This window comes from Lactuca sativa, chromosome 7, assembly GCF_002870075.4.
Source record: "Lactuca sativa cultivar Salinas chromosome 7, Lsat_Salinas_v11, whole genome shotgun sequence".
Taxonomy (NCBI): domain Eukaryota; kingdom Viridiplantae; phylum Streptophyta; class Magnoliopsida; order Asterales; family Asteraceae; genus Lactuca; species Lactuca sativa.
This window is the reverse complement of record NC_056629.2, coordinates 151,539,652-151,557,363: the sequence shown is the minus strand read 5'-3', so window position 1 is coordinate 151,557,363 and position 17,712 is coordinate 151,539,652.

The window sequence follows — 17,712 nt, the reverse complement described above, 5'->3', positions numbered from 1 at the left end:
TATCAATATCTGATTAAAGAATTTTGGGGGAGCGCTTCTGTAAAGAGGAACAATAACGCTGAGGAATATCTTTAGGCATATATACAAGGAAAGAAACTTTTAGTCACGGAAGACATCATTCGAGAAGCCCTTCAAATTGATGATAAGCATGAATATCCAAGAGAGATTAGTGATAATCAGATTAAGGAAGTTCTTGGACAAATGGGCTATGAAGGAACCTTTCCACCAACCCACAAAAAGCTGTTGCCACCTTGTTGGAAATATCTGGCTCATGTTTTTGTGAGCTGTATTTCAGGACGTAGATCTGGTGCTAACGAGATATCTCTGGCGAATACTAGTGCCATCACTGCTTTGGCCTCTGGAGTAAACTTTAACTTTTCAAAATTTATCTTGCATGAGATGATTTTGAATGTTGAAGGAAACAAAAGGGACAAGTTTCTGATGTATCCAAAGTTTATCCAACTGATCCTTAACGTCATGCCTCCTGAGATTGAAAGGAAAGGAGAGACCCTGGATATCAAGTCAGTTGGCCCAAGTGCTTTTGGTTTAATGAAGCAAAAGAGATCAGGAAAGCTCAACTTTGAATGAAAATTTCCTTTAATCGGATTTGGTATCTTTGCCGAGGAGAATGATCAGTCAGAACCCCACGAATCTTCTTGTCCTACAAAGACTGACGATGTCATCATCTCTACTTCTGAACCTGAAATTGAAGGAGGTTTAAAATCTCCTGTGGCCAGAGTTGCATCAAAACATGATATGATATAGATTGTGGAAGATGAGAGTGATTCTGATGGAGATAGAGAAGAACATGAAGGAAATGACGAATTTCTAAATGATATGGACTTCTCAGGCCTTGAGAATGTTGCCATTCCCCTCAACTTTGATTTTGAACAGGAAAATGAACTTGACACAGATCTGGACCTCTTTGATAGGTTTTTCAAAAAGATTGATGAAGTTGCTCAAACTGCAACCAAGATTAGGGCTGCAAAGAAGACTCTCAATCCTATGCCTCCTTCGTCTACCCAAATGGAAGAAAATTCAAGTCAACAGGGTACAGATTCAAGGATTCCTCCCCTAGACTCTGCTACTTCTACATTTATCTCGACACAGGAACAGACCTCTCTGTGTCCTGTACAAGGAATGGATCAGAATTTTAGGCAGGGAGTATTCACTCAAAACCAGTCACCACCTTTTTCAGCCACTATTATCACCACAACTGTTGCAACCCCACCCCTCCAATCCCATGAAGGTCCAAGTACCATGCATGAGACAGGCGAACCATCTAGTGTTCCGACATATTCCCTAACAAGACCGTCACTTGATGAGGCCTCTATCAGACTTGGCAAGCACCTTGCTCAACACAGGCCAACCTCTTCCTCTCGTGGCAAAGGTATATCTTTCAGAGAAGAGCATTCAGGTGATGACAAGTCTGTTGTGTCAGAACTTTGAGAAGAGATTGGTGCTCTCAGGCAAGAAGTGATTGAAAAGAACATTCAACTGGATCAACTCACTTCTCACATAGAAGAGTTTAAAGAAAAGGATGAAGAGAAGTCAAAATAGATTAAGGATCTGCAGACGAATCTTGGCTCTGTGACTGCCTTCTACTTCAATTTGAAGAACGTTATGTATGATGCTTTCGGGGATAAAGTTAAAGCATTATTTCAGCAGTCGCACAGAATTGAGGATCCTCTCATGACCTCCACACAATCTACTTCAGGTGACCTTCCAGTTGATTCTCCTTCTCCTAGAACAACTACAATTGTCAATAGATTTGAAAAGGAACCTGAAGGCAGCAGAGCCTGCATCACAATCAAACAGGGAAAGAGGACTGTTATGGTTAACAAAAGCGAAGGGTTACTCTTCATGAAAAACTCAAACGAAAATCGGAAGACAAAGGATCCTGAATTAACAGTGACGGATCTTAAAAAATGAAAATTTGGTGATGAGTATGGAGATCGCTCTATGATTAGAATGTAGGGTTATGATCCTGAGTCTAAGGTATGGGTGGTTAAGAGGAATTCTGGTCACTCATAACACTACAAAAACATTCATGATTTTCACTCATGGAAAAAGGTCGATCTCTCTGAACTCTCAAGAGCCCCATTCCACAATTCCTCTAATAATCAAAGCGCTACGAATTTCCATCAGTTCCTGATCAGACAGGTTAGGGATAACTTCCCATCAATGAAGACGGAAAAAGCCATGATTGTAAAGGATAAAGATATTCTTGATCCTGAGACTAACCGACCAATGAAGATCATGTTGTGGCCTGCTACCAATCAAGTCAAAGAGATTCCCATTCCATAACATTTTCAGGAGGGATATCTTGATGATATGGAGTTTTGGGCTTTTGATGACGAAACAACAATTGCAGCTATCAAGTTCAAAAATAGGGACACTGTTCTGAGACTCGTCTGCACAAAGGATCTTCTGAGATTTAGGGAGAGAGACATTCGAACCCTAGCTCGTCACCAAATTATTTGCAGAAAAGATTTCATGGAGGTTGATGCGAAGGAATTCAGTAGAATGGTCGCCTCTATCATAAATGGAAAGCTATGGATAGGATCAATGGGAAAAGCTGACATGAAGCTGTCCAAAGCTCCTAGAGAATGAAGACTTGAGTTCATGCTAGCTACAAACCAAGGGGGAGATTGATGGTCTATGATTTTATGGTTTGGGCTAGGAATTCTTTTGTATAGGTCTTGGTAGGATGTTGAGGAGTGTTGTAGAAATTATAGCTTGGTTGTGGTTGTGTGCTGCCGTTACTGTGTGTGCGGCCGTACACGCGTGTGTGGCTGCACTTTTGTGTGCTGCTACAGGTGGTATATATAGTTTTAGTTTGTGTCAGTGTCAGAAGTGAGTGACGAATGAACAGTGATTTATCTGTGTGTACTTTCAAGGTGTACTTGACATTTATGAGCTATAGATGTGTGCATGTTTGATGTTATTTCTCTTTTACTTCTTATACACTCTATTTTGATTGTTATTACTTCACTGATTACTGATTCGGATCTATAGTTTTTGGGACTAACAATTGCTATTGATGGTCTAAGATTTTATGGATTGGGATAGGCATCTATCTTGTATAGGTCTTGGTGGGATGTTAGAGTGTGTTGTAGTGGTTGTGGTTTGTTAGTGGGTGTGTGCGGCCATACACATGTGTGTGGCTGCACACACTGTGCTGCTAATTGTGCTATAAATAGGAAGTGTCAATACGTACATGAACAGTGACATATGCATGTGCTTTTCAAGGTGTACCTGACATTTATGTGATATAGATGTGTGCATGCTTGACTTAATTCTCTTTCTACTTCTTCTACACTCTGTTTGATTGTTTGCATTTCATTGATCACTGATTTGGATCTATAGATCGGGACTTACAATTGGTACCAGAGCCAAATTAGTGTCATTTTGAAGAGTCATGAGAGTGTGCGGTTGAGACTTTGAAGGTGTGCGGTTGAAACTTTGAAGGTGTGTGGCTGAGACTTTGAAGGTGTGCGATTGGAACTTTGAAGGTGTGCGGTTGAGACTTTGAAGGTGTGTGGTTGAGTGTGCGGTTGGAGTATGCGGTTGAGTGTGCGGTTGGTGTGTGCGGTTGGAGTGTTCGGTTGGTGTGTGCGGTTGAGTGTGCGGTTGGTATGTGCTGTTGAGTGTGCGTTTGGTGTGTGCGGTTGTGATCTGGTGCACGGCCATACACGGGTGTATGGCCGTACACCCGTGTACAACCGTAATCAAGTGTACGGCCGTAATCCCTTGTGTGGTCGTAAACCCTCTCAGTTGTTGGCCAACCTAGGCTTGTAATGACCTGGGTTTCCAAACCTAAATAATCCCACTCATTGTGCAAGAACAGCTGCGGAGGAATGTCGTCAGACCTTGGTACGTCGACAGCAGTTGTTCCAGGCACATTGACAGGAGACATCTCCCAACTACACGCCATTCAGACTTTTAATGGGGACTATGTTTCCTTCGCGGGAGGAGATGGAGGGAAGATCACTCAAAAAGGAATAGTTATAAATGGATTATTGAGTTTTGAGAACGTCATCTACGCCCCCGAGTTAAAGTGTAGCTTGTTGAGTATCTCACATATCAGCTTATGGACTACGGATAATGATATAAGGTTAAGCAGTGAAGACCTCGATGCTTTCTTTGACATTGTCCATGATGTTGTGCAACCTAGATAGAAGGAGTTAGTGGTGTTCTCAAAGTGACATCTCCAACTTTTGATCAGATGGCCGACACCTTTCAACCGATATGGATACAACTTCAAGGATTCCTCCCCTTGATTCTGCTATTCCTACATCTGTGCCATCCACAAGTGATTCGACACCGACACAAATCTCCCTGCCTTCTGTAAAAAGAATTCGACTTGATCTGAGGCATGGAGTGTTTATTCAAGATCAAGAACCACCAGTCCAACAACCCTCCATAGCTGCTACACCAACTCAATCGACCCTAAAAGGACCTAGTAATGTTAGATCTTCATTTGAAGTTAGGAGTTCTTCTGCTCCTGGGGGTTTTTCTCCTCCACAACCTGCGCATGATGCTGCCTCTGTGAGGCTTGCCAGGTTTCTTGCTCAACATGATTTGGAGCCTTTACCTCGTGACAAATGAATATCAATAGGTGAAGGAAGTTCAGGGGGAGCAGACCCATCTATCTCAGAGCTCAAGGAGGGGATCACTACTCTTAAATAGAAGATCATCAAGAAAGACGTTCTGATTGGAAACCTCGATATTCGAGTTTTCGAGCTTGAAGAAGAAAACTTTCAGAAGTCGAAACAGATCTCCGATCTCCACACTACTAGAAAAAAGGCCTTTTACGACGCTCAATGCGCGTCGTAAAACGCTCAGACGATGCGCAAATGCATGTCAAGGAAGGCCCTGTCATAAAGAGAGACGACGCGCATTTATGACGCGCATTTACGACGCGCGGTTATGACACACAATGTGTATCAAGGAAGGCCCTGTCATAAAGGAAGACGACACGCATTTGCGTGTCGTAACCTTACGACGCGCGTGTTTATGACACGCAATGCGTATCATAATTTTAAATGTTCTAAAAAAAATATTTTAAATGTTCTAAAAAAAGTTCTAAAAAAAATGAAGATGACACACATTTTTGCGTATCATAATTTTAAATGTTCTAAAAAAAATATTTATATATTTATTAATTTTTAAATTAAATTTGCATTTAATGTTTCATAATAGAAATAAAATATCATATACAAAAATACAATCCATTGCATAAAATTTAATGTCATACAATTCTATTTTTTACAATATCTAAATTTGCATCTAATCTACTCTCTACATCAAATTCCAACTAAGTAAAGTTGTATCTTGCCTTTCATAATTCTTTAAGACTAATGCTCCAAACAGATGTTATATGGATAAGAAGTTGTACATTGGCTCATCTACTCTGTGTTTCATACTAACAATTGAAATGAAGAATGCAACACTTGCATTTGCAGCATCTTATCTCTTTCGGCTTGAGCTTTTTTTTCCTCTTCTAACTCCAAAGCTATTCGCTTTCATCAACCCTATAAACACAACACAAAATCACTTGTCATTTTCATTCTACTTTTAAAATTAATTCTTATCAAGACATTCTGCTTTTAAACCTACCAATCTACAAATTTTTCAAAGAATATAATTTATAATTTTTATGGAAAGTACATTGCTATTTCTTGAATACAAGATGTTACAAATCAAGAAACTTACATGGACTGCCGACCACCATGAACCTGCAAGACACGAGACATCAAATAAATCAAAATTAAATTTTGATTTTTTTTGCTTTCAGTAACGATTAACATTTAACAAAAAAACAAAAGGTCAACCCACTCCCTTTGCCTCATTCCAGCTGACCCACTCCCTCGAAACAAGAAAAAAAAACTATCAACCAACATTTTACTTATATTTGAGAGGTTTTCATATTGATTTATTTATTTGTTAATAAATAGTTTACATACTACACCTATGGTATGGATTAAGTATTTAGGGGAGGATTTACTATCAAGGAAAATGTCGAGGGTAAATTATTCACATTGGTTTGAGTGATCTGCAATCTCTTTGTAGTTGAAAGTATGACTTCGTCTTGAAGCTGCATAAAATAAATATCAATGAATACAAGCTCATAAGTCATAATCACATCTATTATTGTGTGCACATTAAACTAACACTGATTGCTAAAAGAATAAAGGTTTTGACATGTGTTTTGATTAAGAATGTAGTCATATCAAATACCTTCAAGCGCTCAGAAAGATCTTTGAAACCCTTAACAAGTTGGGGCCAAAGGCGTTCACGGTTGGAACTCTCCATATCTTCTACCTTTCCCATTGCATCTGCCCACATATAATACACCCATTTAGAACCGTATTATATGTATATATAATTAAACCAATGGAAGTACACATTGTTAACAGAGGCATCCATTTCATTGATGAGGCAGATGAAAAATATATTCAAAGGCAGGAATAAAATGAGTCAATTTGAAATGCTTTTTTCTACAGTTTTCCTAACTCTATCATATCCTCTACCACCATCAGTCTCCACAAATCTACATAAATAAATAAAATAAAATAAGACTTACTTATGTTGTTAAACAAAACAAGAAAAAAGTAGTCGATTACTGATTACTTGAAATATGATAGTTTGTACATAAAGGGGTTTAGCATGGTTGGAGTCGCATGTGAACCAATTTGGTATTGACCTGATAAGAAATAACAATGAAAAAGAAGTAATATATTAGAATAGATAAACAAAAATGAAATAGAAGAAATAACAATGAAATAGGAGTAATTTATTTTCCATTTTTTAAAACTACAATGCCCTAATTAGAAACTATTTGAAAGTACAATGCTATAACTAATTAAAAAAATGAAAGTACATTACTTGAAGTACTTAAACATACAAGATAATCAGGCTCCTTCATATGTGGGAAGATGCCTCCTCCTATACACACCCATTCATAGGAACTTTTTTGTATTATCACTAGAGTATCCCACGACACCTGACAATGATGAAAACTTCAAATAATTAATTTCTTATTTTCAATTCTTTATTATTATTTAAAAATAAAAAATAAAGCTAGACATCCAAACAGTTGAAAAATTCTCCACCAGCTTTTTTGGGTGATGACATGGCAGTACCAACAGTAGCAATGTGTGTTGTTCCATGTTGTATTATCAACTATAATTGTCCTGCTAGCCATTGTTGTTGTTTGGTAACATCAAGTGTGTGTGTGTGTGTGTGAATGAGTTCATTAAGTCCTAAGTCCTAAACATGGATAAGACCTTATATAAATGCTGATTGAATACAGTGAGTTACTTACTTTATCATCTACTTCAGTGTTATGGCTTAACCATGCGTAAGCCTCTCTGAAATCATCAAAAACATGAAGACCTTCAGGTGGATGAGAAGTGAGCACAATTTAAAGAGCTGAATATGCTTATGTTGCATCCTGCACACTATGAACCTAAACAAAGGGTAAAATCGTCATTTACTTTGTCATTCAGATGGTTCATTAGGTGCAAATAAGAAAAAGTCCTTGTACATACAACAGACACCATTCATCACTTAATGGAAAAGAAAGAAACAAACCCTAATCTGGTAAGCTATGCATGGGTGTTTCTTTTTTACTTGATTAAAAAAACCTACTTCAATGGAAGAAAGTATGGTTACCACATAGAAGGCACCCATCAACACAATTAAGAAAAGAGCAAAAATCGATGTGTCAACATGCAAGACTAAGGGCCACTTTTCAGTCTTCTTCTTGGAAGTCTCTTCCACAACCACCTCTTTTTTTGGTTTTCTTGGAAGGTCTTTTCTTCAACAAATCTTCTTTTTTTGTCACTATTTTCCATGGAAACAGTACTAGCAGATACTCCATCCCAAACCTTAGTGGTCAAAGTCAACAAAAAAGTCAATAAAATAATTTTGAGGACTAAAGAAGTGTGTGTGTGTGATTACAAATACTTACTTCATTTGGGGTATTTTCAAATAAACTAAAAACATAGAATTTATTTGATCTTGCGAAAACATCAAAGGCTTCAGAAAGAGCAATTTCGGATAATATGCATGCAGTTGGAGCAAGCACAAGCATTGGTTGTACCTGTCATATCGTTAGACAAAAAAGTTTAAGTTAACAGGAAATTAAACATATGAAAAAAAGGTAAAAATGTAAAATGAGTAGAATCCTTACCATGGCACTACAAAAGTATACAAACATTACTATATAAAGGATCAGAAAGGAACTTGCATCAAATAGAGGTGAAAAGCATGCCTGCAACATCATGAGTGTTCAGCACTCCCGTGTAACATTCCATCTCCCCAATGTTCCTTTACTTCAATCTGTTCCAAAATTAGGCAAAATCAATGTTATATAAATGAGCATTATGCTTGTTAAGCAAGAAAATCAATATAAATTACAACATTACATGCTTCCTTCTGCGGACATTTACCCCAATTTCCCCTTTCGTCTCTCACTCTAGAAACCCTAATCCCTCCGCCACAATGAACACCAATACAGTTTCCACGGCGCCTTGAAAGCCCTAACCTGAATCTCTCGATCAGAAGCGTATCTAGAAGGAAGCAGGTCAAGGAATAGTGCAAGAAAACTATTGGCGAGTATTCTCAATAACAGCAGAGAGATGAAGAAGGTGAAATTACAGCAACGATGAAGTAGATGAATGGAAATCAGAAGCCCTTTTTCTTGATTGAGATGATGAAGTCGAGAGATGGAGATGAAATTGTAACCTTCGATCTTTGATTGAGAAGTTGCACAACAGTGTGAGGAGAATGAAAGATGCGTGAAAATGCTTAGGGCAGGGAGGGTAGCGGGCTTTTCTAATTTTTTGGCTTTTCTTTTCCCGCTTGTAACTAAGGAACGCACGTTCATTAAAATTATAAAGCGACACATATAGAGGGCGCGCATTTAAGGTACAGCGCCCTCCGTGTTTTTAATTTTTTTTTCTTTTGACACTAATTTAAAGGCACGCAATAATGCGTGACCTAAATCCTTAAATTTTCTGAAGAGATGACACTTTTTTAATGTAACACCGAAAATTTCAAACAAATTTTTCATTTTAAAATAATCGTTTAATTCTTAGAAATACTTGTTTAAATTCTCATTCATAATCGAATTACAAAACATGACTCCATTTTCACTTGTATAGAAAACCAGGATCCTCAAAACATGACTTTTCTCTGGTGTCTACAATCAAGTCGGGGCCGTCCCGTGCTCCTGAAAGAAACCTGCAACACAACATAAAACAAAACACTGTAAGCACGAAGCTTAGTGAGTTCCCAAAAATACCACACATAACACATATTAGCCACTCGAGGCTATAACTTTGTGGGTCCGTGGACCCTGCTCTGTGAACCTTCCGGTTCTAACTCTAGGAACCCTCCGGTTCCAACTCTGGAAACGTGCACAACATAAATCACATAGAAATAATGCAGTACAACACATATGATACATAACATACAAATACTCTGTCATATAACTCTGGTTACCTACTCAAGGTAAAGTATAGTGAGAAGACTCACCTGGCAAGCAGAAAGCAGATATCCCTACACTTGAATCTCGAACTCGCCACCGCCTAACACGTAAGGCATATACTCTCATGAATATAACTCTCGAGACTAGAATCAACCCTCTCTTGGCACCCTCTTAAAGGTAAAAGACTATTTTACCCCTCTCTTGGCTCAAAGGCCACATCGCTGACCAAGCCCTAAAGGTCAACGGTCAACTCATGGTCAAAGTCAAAGTCCCCATTCACAGTCAACCCTCCTGGTTGACCCTGCTCGCCGAGTCAACCCGCCGACTCATCGAGTCCCCATACTCAGAACTTCCCCAGGCCGCGACTCAACTCGCCGAGTCACCCCGAGACTCGCCGAGTTCCACAACTCTGAGTCCACTCGCGCCCAACTCACCGAGTCATCCCTTGACTCGCCGATTCTCGACTCAACTAGAAAATATTAGGACTCTTCGACAAGACTCACCGAGCCCAAGAACAGACTCGCCGAGTCTAAGGCTATCTTCAACCTACTCGCCGAGTTGTTCATACAACTCGCCGAGTTCCAGGCCATCTTCATCCAACTCGCCGAGTTGTTCTTCCAACTCGTCGAGTTCCAGCTCATCTTCAAGCAACTCGTCGAGTACACCCATGTGACTCGCCGAGTACCACCGGTCTGAATCCATTCAGAAGCATTCCAGGCCATGCAATTGCTCCAAAACATAGATCTAGCCTCCTACAACTCATCCATCACGTAAAGTGGCAAACTTTACGTGAATCCAAAGAGATCTATGCATTTTGCACATTAGGGCTAAGGTTTGGGACATGATAGCTTCATCCAACATTCAACACAGGGACTTTCATGCATTCCAACTCTTCTCCATTCCAGATCTGAGGTAGCAACCTCATATTTAACCTCTAAACTCCAACACATCCAAATATCTAATCTCTAATACCCCCAACATGATACATCAAGGAAATGGCAGCTCAAAGACGAGATATTACCTCAAAAGATCGCCCCAACTGCAATGAAACTTGAATCCAAGAAAAGCCCCTTGCTCCAAGCCTCTCCTTCTCTAAGATCTCTTCAATGACCACCTCTCCAAGCTCTAATTTGCTCAACAATGGTGCTTCTCCACGATTTTAGGGTTTCTGGGACTCAAGGGGTGATAAGGAGGCTGGGAAGGAAACATAATATTTTTTATATAGGGCTCAACCCCGAGAATTAGGGTTTTCTCCACTCAGCGCCTACTCGCCGAGTCCATCTCATTGACTCGCCGAGTCGGCTACTTAACACGCGACCAAATCGCGACTCTACTCGCCGAGTCCATCCATGGACTCGCCGAGTCACTCTTTCCCAATTTACTCTTTTAGCCCTTCAACTCTACTCTTGATATTTCGGGATGTTACATTTAATGTCACTCTCGTTAGCGTAACATAAATTAATGAGTGTCGTAATTTGTGCGTCGTAAAAGGCTATTTTTCTAGTAGTGTCATCTTAATATTGGTGCCCTATCAGCAGGCTACTTTGACTTGAAGAACAAACTTATTGTAGAATTTGGTGACAAGTTCAAGACAAAAGTCGAAGAGCCTTGCGCAACTGCAGTGATCAAGTTTCAAGATAGCGATTGCGCTATTCGTCTTGATTGATGCTAAGGATCTTTTGCAGTTCAGGAAGCTAGACATACACACCTTTGTAACACTGATCAAGAAGACCTGATTTAATGCTAGCCACAAACCAAGGGGGAGATTGTTAGGTCATAATTATGTGGTTTGGGCTAGGCATCTATCTTGTATAGGTATTGGTGGGATGTTAGAGTGTGTTGTGGTGGTTGTGGTTTGTTAGTGGGTGTGTGCGGCCATACACGTGTGTGCGGCTAATTGTGGTATAAATATGAAGTGTCAATATGTACGTGAACAGTGACATATGTATGTGCTTTTCAAGGTGTACCTGACATTTATGTGATATAGATGTGTGCATGCTTGACTTAATTCTCTTTCTACTTATTCTACACTCTATTTGACTGATTTGGATCTATAGATCGGGACTTAAACACCCCTAGTTAATCCTAAAAACAAAGATGCTAGAAACTTCATGGAAAATAATACCTTTAATATTAATTATATGGATCTTGATGCACGGATAAGTCCAGTCATGGCTAGGGAAATACAACGACTAAGGCAAATGATCTCGAGTGTACCATGAGTTGTTCAACCTATACCTGAAGTATCCCCACTAGACACAAAATCTCGAGATTTGCTCCCACAATAGCTGACACTGAAATTCGAAAACGCTTCCAAGCTCCCAACATGAAACCCTATGATGGAGTTACGAATCCAGAACAACACATAGCACAATACAAAGAAAGGATGAAAATCATTTCCATTTCATTGCAATTAAAAGAGGCTTGTTTTTGTAATGGTTTTGGTTCAACCCTTACATGATCCGCCTTGAAATGGCTTTTTATTGTTCCTCCATATTCCATTACTTCTTTTGCTCCTTTAGTTTACCTTTTTAATAATCAGGTCTTTTGTAGCAGGACATTCGAGAGGATCACTAGTGATCTTTATCAAGTAATCCAGCATCCTAAGGAACCCTTTAGAGATTTTGTAAGCAGGTTTGGCAAGGAAGCATTGGACGTTCCTAATATTGATATGGCCATTACTGTAGAAGGTTTCAAGATGAGCCTAAAGAAAGATTCTACTTTCTATGAAGATATTGTGATGAACCCATGAAAGAGAATGGATGAAGTCAGAAGTAAAACATTCAGAGTCATCATACTAGAAGACAAGGAAATTCAGTAGAGGTCTAACACTCCAAATTCATACGACAATCCTAATAGGAAGGCCGATTCCTCGGCCCAAAGACCCTATAAACCAAAACCATATTCCAAAACTAATCATCATGGGGTTAATGGTGTTGATAATAAAGGGGAGTACGATGAATTCCCCAGGAACACTGACTATTATTTTTCTATGGATGTTTCAGGTCCGATCTTCGCTATGTAGGATCATGGTGAGAAAGCATACAAGAGTAAAAAAGGGTTCGGGTCAGATCATATGCTTTAAAATATTTCAACAAAACTTCAATAGTTATATTAAAGTTCTCACACTTGTAGTCATTTTGATTATTTAATCCAAATCAAAGGCGATCATGTTACACCTGTGGTTCAAAGTCACATGTCACTACAACAAACGGGACCTATAGGGACAACAATTATCGTCTCTATAGGTTCAAAAAGTCATCCCTATAGCTGTCTGGGGCGATATGTCGTCCCGATAGCTCTCGTCTCCACAACCCTGTCGCAATAGATATGTATTGTCGTCACTAAAAAACTCGTTGCAATAGCACACCTATAGAGACGACATATCGTCTCTAAAGGGTTCGTCGCTATAATTCTCCCATCACCATAGATAAAGGTATAGAGACGACATGTCTTCTCTATGGATAAATCTATAGAGACGACATGTCTTCTCTATAGATAAAGCTATATGATTTTTTCATGCCTCTTGCTTTTTTCTTCATCCTCTTTGACAATTTCATGGTAAGCTGCATTATACATTTTTATAACCAAATCAAGTAAATATAATGAAAATAAAAATAGATATAAAACCAAATACATTTAAAAAAATCACTTGTCAAGCTCTTTAGTGAACTCCTTTGTCTTTAGTTATGTGACCACCCGAAATTTCCATTCTATATGAACATTGTCAAGTCAATAGAAGTTATAACAGTCACAGTAAATTTTCTGACTTTTCCATATAAGTTTGAGTATTTTAGGGTTTACACTTAAGGAGATATCAGGAGAGTGGATGCACTAGGGTTTTGTGCAACTCTGTTATTCCAAAACTCTATTATATTATAGTTCATTTCAGGAATAAAATATTTTCTGCCAAAAATCCTAGGACTATATATATAATTCTGAACCATATTCATTCATTATTTACATTTCCAACTAGAGAAAATCCATTTTCTCTCTCACGGATCTTCGGGTTTTCATCGCAAATCGTGAGTACCTCTCTCTAGTTGTATTATATGGCTTATAACGTGTTTAATAACATAAATTACATAGCAAAACTACAAGATTCGAGAGTTTACCGCCCAAAAACATTCTTGGGGAGTAAACTCTTTTATAAGGGTTAAATGATGCCTAGACCCTTCCCCTTGTTAAGTAACTACCTTAGGCTTGTATGCTAGTGTGTTTATGACTAGAAATCACCCCAAGAACACCAAGGTTTAGCTTTTCACGGCCCAAGAAGTTCTTGGACCGTGATTTAACCACTCCTAAAGCCTTGGAAAATTACCTAGACTTACTCCTAGTTAATTTAAGCACTTTAAAACATCAAAAACCCCTCCCAAAGAGAGATTATGGCCCTAGTATAGTTCTTGGGCCGTGAACATCAAGGAAAGGTACCAATGTGTGCATAAGGCCTTCATTAGCCTTAGATAATTGTCTAGAAACTATCCTACATGAGCTTGGGACTTGAAAGCATAAAAATATCCATTTCCATATGAGTTTACGGCAGTAAAATCAAAAGGAATTGGCCTTGGAGCCGTAAACTCCTCAAAGGAGTGTATTAGTGCTCTAAACCCTTCCAAGAATTAATCCACCAAGTTGGAATGCTTCTAGGGATCATTTAGAACCTCAAAACACCAAAGGACTTTAAGCCTAGGAGTTCACGGCCGTAAACTCAAGGGTTTACGACCGTAAACTCCTTGTGTGGAGTTTATTGGAGAGTAAACTCAAATATGGGATCCTTTGGAACCCTAAATTCATTAGTCGGGTCCTATAACAAATTAGATGAAGTCCTTAAGTCTAATAACACTTATATAAAGTGTTTATCATGTTCTAGGATGTCTTAACATTTATAATTAGTAGTTTAAAACTAATTGGGTGCATATATGTGTGATTATATGTTCATTAGGATCATAGTGTGTACAAGTCCTCACTTGACACCTAACAATCTGACACCGTTCAGTACATCCAAACCACCACCTACAGGTGAGTTCATACCCCTTAATCAATGTTTAAATGATTTTGAATGCTTTAATAGGTGGGAATACAAATAGAAAACAACATCTTATCAAATCTTTCATATGTATTTATAACTGTGTTTTCATCCAGCAGATTTCACATACTACAAATGTGATGCATGAAATGGTTTTCTATCTAAAAAATACTTTGTTATCAAATGTCTTACTTTTGAAATGTTTATTGAAAAGACATCAAGTCATTGTTACTTATTGTCCAAAACTATTAGATGTTTTACAAAACCATTTTTAACCTACTTGAACAAACAGTTACCTTCCAGTTAACTATTATAAGGATAGTTAGAAGATACAAAACATTATTCCTATTATAAGGAATTACATCAGAGTCAGTTCATTCATGAGTCTATGCTATACATTACATGAGTACCTTACATGAATACAAAACATGAGTACCTTACATGAATACACAACATGAGTACCTTACATGAATACATTACATGAGTACCTTACATGAATACATTACATGAGTACCTTACCTGAATACATTACATGAGTACCTTACATGAATACATTACATGAGTACCTTACCTGAATACATTACATGAGTACCTTACATGAATACATTACATGAGTACCCTACAATAATACATTACATGAGTACCTTTTAGCTAGATACATTTTCCTGTATACATTTACATGGATATTTGTACCTCGATTCATTAGGATGATTTATTAGTACCTTCTGTGTAAATTGTCCTGCCTATCCCAGTTCAACGGGATATCTAGACGAGACTAACCATTCCGAATCCCAGCTGTTAGCACCAGTGGTTCATGAACACCTACGGTTATTACTTATACTAGGAGTACCTCTACGGGACTAACCATTCCTCGGGCCTACTGTTCGCTACAGAGGTCGATGAACATCTACGGATGCCTACGGTTAATACTTATATTAGGAGTACCTTTACGGGACTAACCCTTCCTCCGTCTTGCTGCTGCTACATAGGACAATTGAACAATCTACGAATGTTCAAAGGTTATACATTTCGCTAATCGCGATGTCGTGTTAATCCTCGTACAAAAGGATAACAATTACATTAATATGTTTTTCCTATTACTTTATTTGGTGATAATTTCACATAAACGAGGAGTTAGACTAATTACTTTAAGTATTAGTCAATAGCAAGGAAAAAATATCATTTTACTTACAAAATATTCGGGTCTTGGTAGAAGACTACATTTAATACTAGTAGAAAATAAGGGATTTTCTAGGGTTTTTCATTACTTACATCAACTGTTTCATTTAAAGATTTACAGGGCATTCATAATAGTTTTCCCAAAACAAGACAACGAGACTGAATTACTTATGAATTCACCAGCGTTAAGCTGATACTCGCTTTCAAAACAACTTGTATTCTTAGGTCACCAGTAGACAGGTACGATGGCCATGTTTTGAGAAGACGGAGCACAGACAAGACTCGTCTTTTATTTTGATTGTATTTTTGGTGTCTTATTTCATTGAAAGAACACACATGTATAAAAACTTTACTTTTAATGCAATGGATGATGTTGTTGCTTGTTTACTACTTTACATTGTTTGTGATACTGTACATGACGTCCTCCACCCCGGAACGTTTCCGCCGTTCTTGGTTTTGGGGTGTGACAGATTGGTATCAGAGCTTTGTTTATAGTGAATATAGTATATCAACCCATAAAAGATATACTAACTATAAATACATTCGGATTAAAACACTCTATCTAAGAGTTATACTTTTAAATAATAAAATATTTAAGTAAGTATACGTGCCTGCATTCATACTAAAATCAGTGTCACAATGACAAGGACAAAAGTATTACGATTGTTGAATATCACAAGTAAGCCTGGGGATATATGGTCAGTCTTGGGAATGGCATACCCTGATCAACTATGTTGGTCCAAGGAGTGATTAGCATATGCCCAAGAATGGTTGTGATGTGGCAACAAGTCTAAAAACTTACCAACACAACCATAAAGTAATACCATGGGGGTATTTAGTCTTACAATAATTATCTTAGTCAGATCGTCTATTTAGCTATTTCTTATATCTCTTTTCTCGCGTAGATTTTAATGGCTGGATTTCACCACGGCGATCCGTACTTCCCAAACCAAGGCAACGCTGGATGGCTAGAGGAAGAACCAGAAGATGATCACCCAATCCCTTTGGATGATCACCATGCTGAGGGTTTCTCCGATAGTTCTGACTCAGAGCCTGAAGTCAACAACCTACCCCCAGCTGCTCAGGACCCAAACTTGAACCCCCGTCCCGCATTTCAAGGACCCACACCTCTGTGGGCCACTAACTTGAATAGATGGAGTCAGGAACATGGTCAACTAATGCAGCGCAAAAAAAACAACACAAAGATAACCAAGAATGAACCTGTTGATTCTAAAAGAATAGCCAGGACAATCTCTTCAAAACCACGTTGATTCTACGAATACCATGAGATTGGCTTCAAAATCTGGGTTAACACACAGAATTTGGGAGAAAATCGAAAGTTCATAAAATTGATGATTGACCATCCAAATTACATCAAAAACAGTTAAATAAGAAGCAGAAATTAAAATGAAACCCTAAAAGTCCATGGGCCAAATACAAACCCAAAAACAAAACCCAAAAATTAAGGAAAAATAACAAAAATTGCTCATAACTCCATTTAGAAAGCGATTTACGGACTCAAAAATGGGTAAGTCCCCTTCGGGTACTTATCTAGACGTATGAGGGACATGGAACGTCTACTGTCGGGATCAAGAACTCATGCTAGCAGTTCTCGTCGCCGATCGAATTTTGACGACTCATCTTTTGGATATAACCTAGTTTATGTAAAAACTTTGGTATAATTTCCTATCTTTGTAAATCTTAGGCCTGTTAGGTCTTGATCTATTCATAGTTCTGTCAAAATTTTCCCATCTTGGTTGATGTAAGGCCTACTTCTAGGCCACTTTTCCCGAACTTGTTACATCTGTAATCCCCGTATTGTTGACAAATATCTAATCATATGGAAATTATTATCCAAATGCCATCATCTTCATTTAGTTATGCTATTCATTATGTTGTTGGACTATGGGGAATTAGTCCATGAGACACATTTATCATTTAGTTATACTTATCCAAGTCGTCGTCTTTTAAACGTATAGTTAAAGATGCCGCCACGCAGAAATCCCAT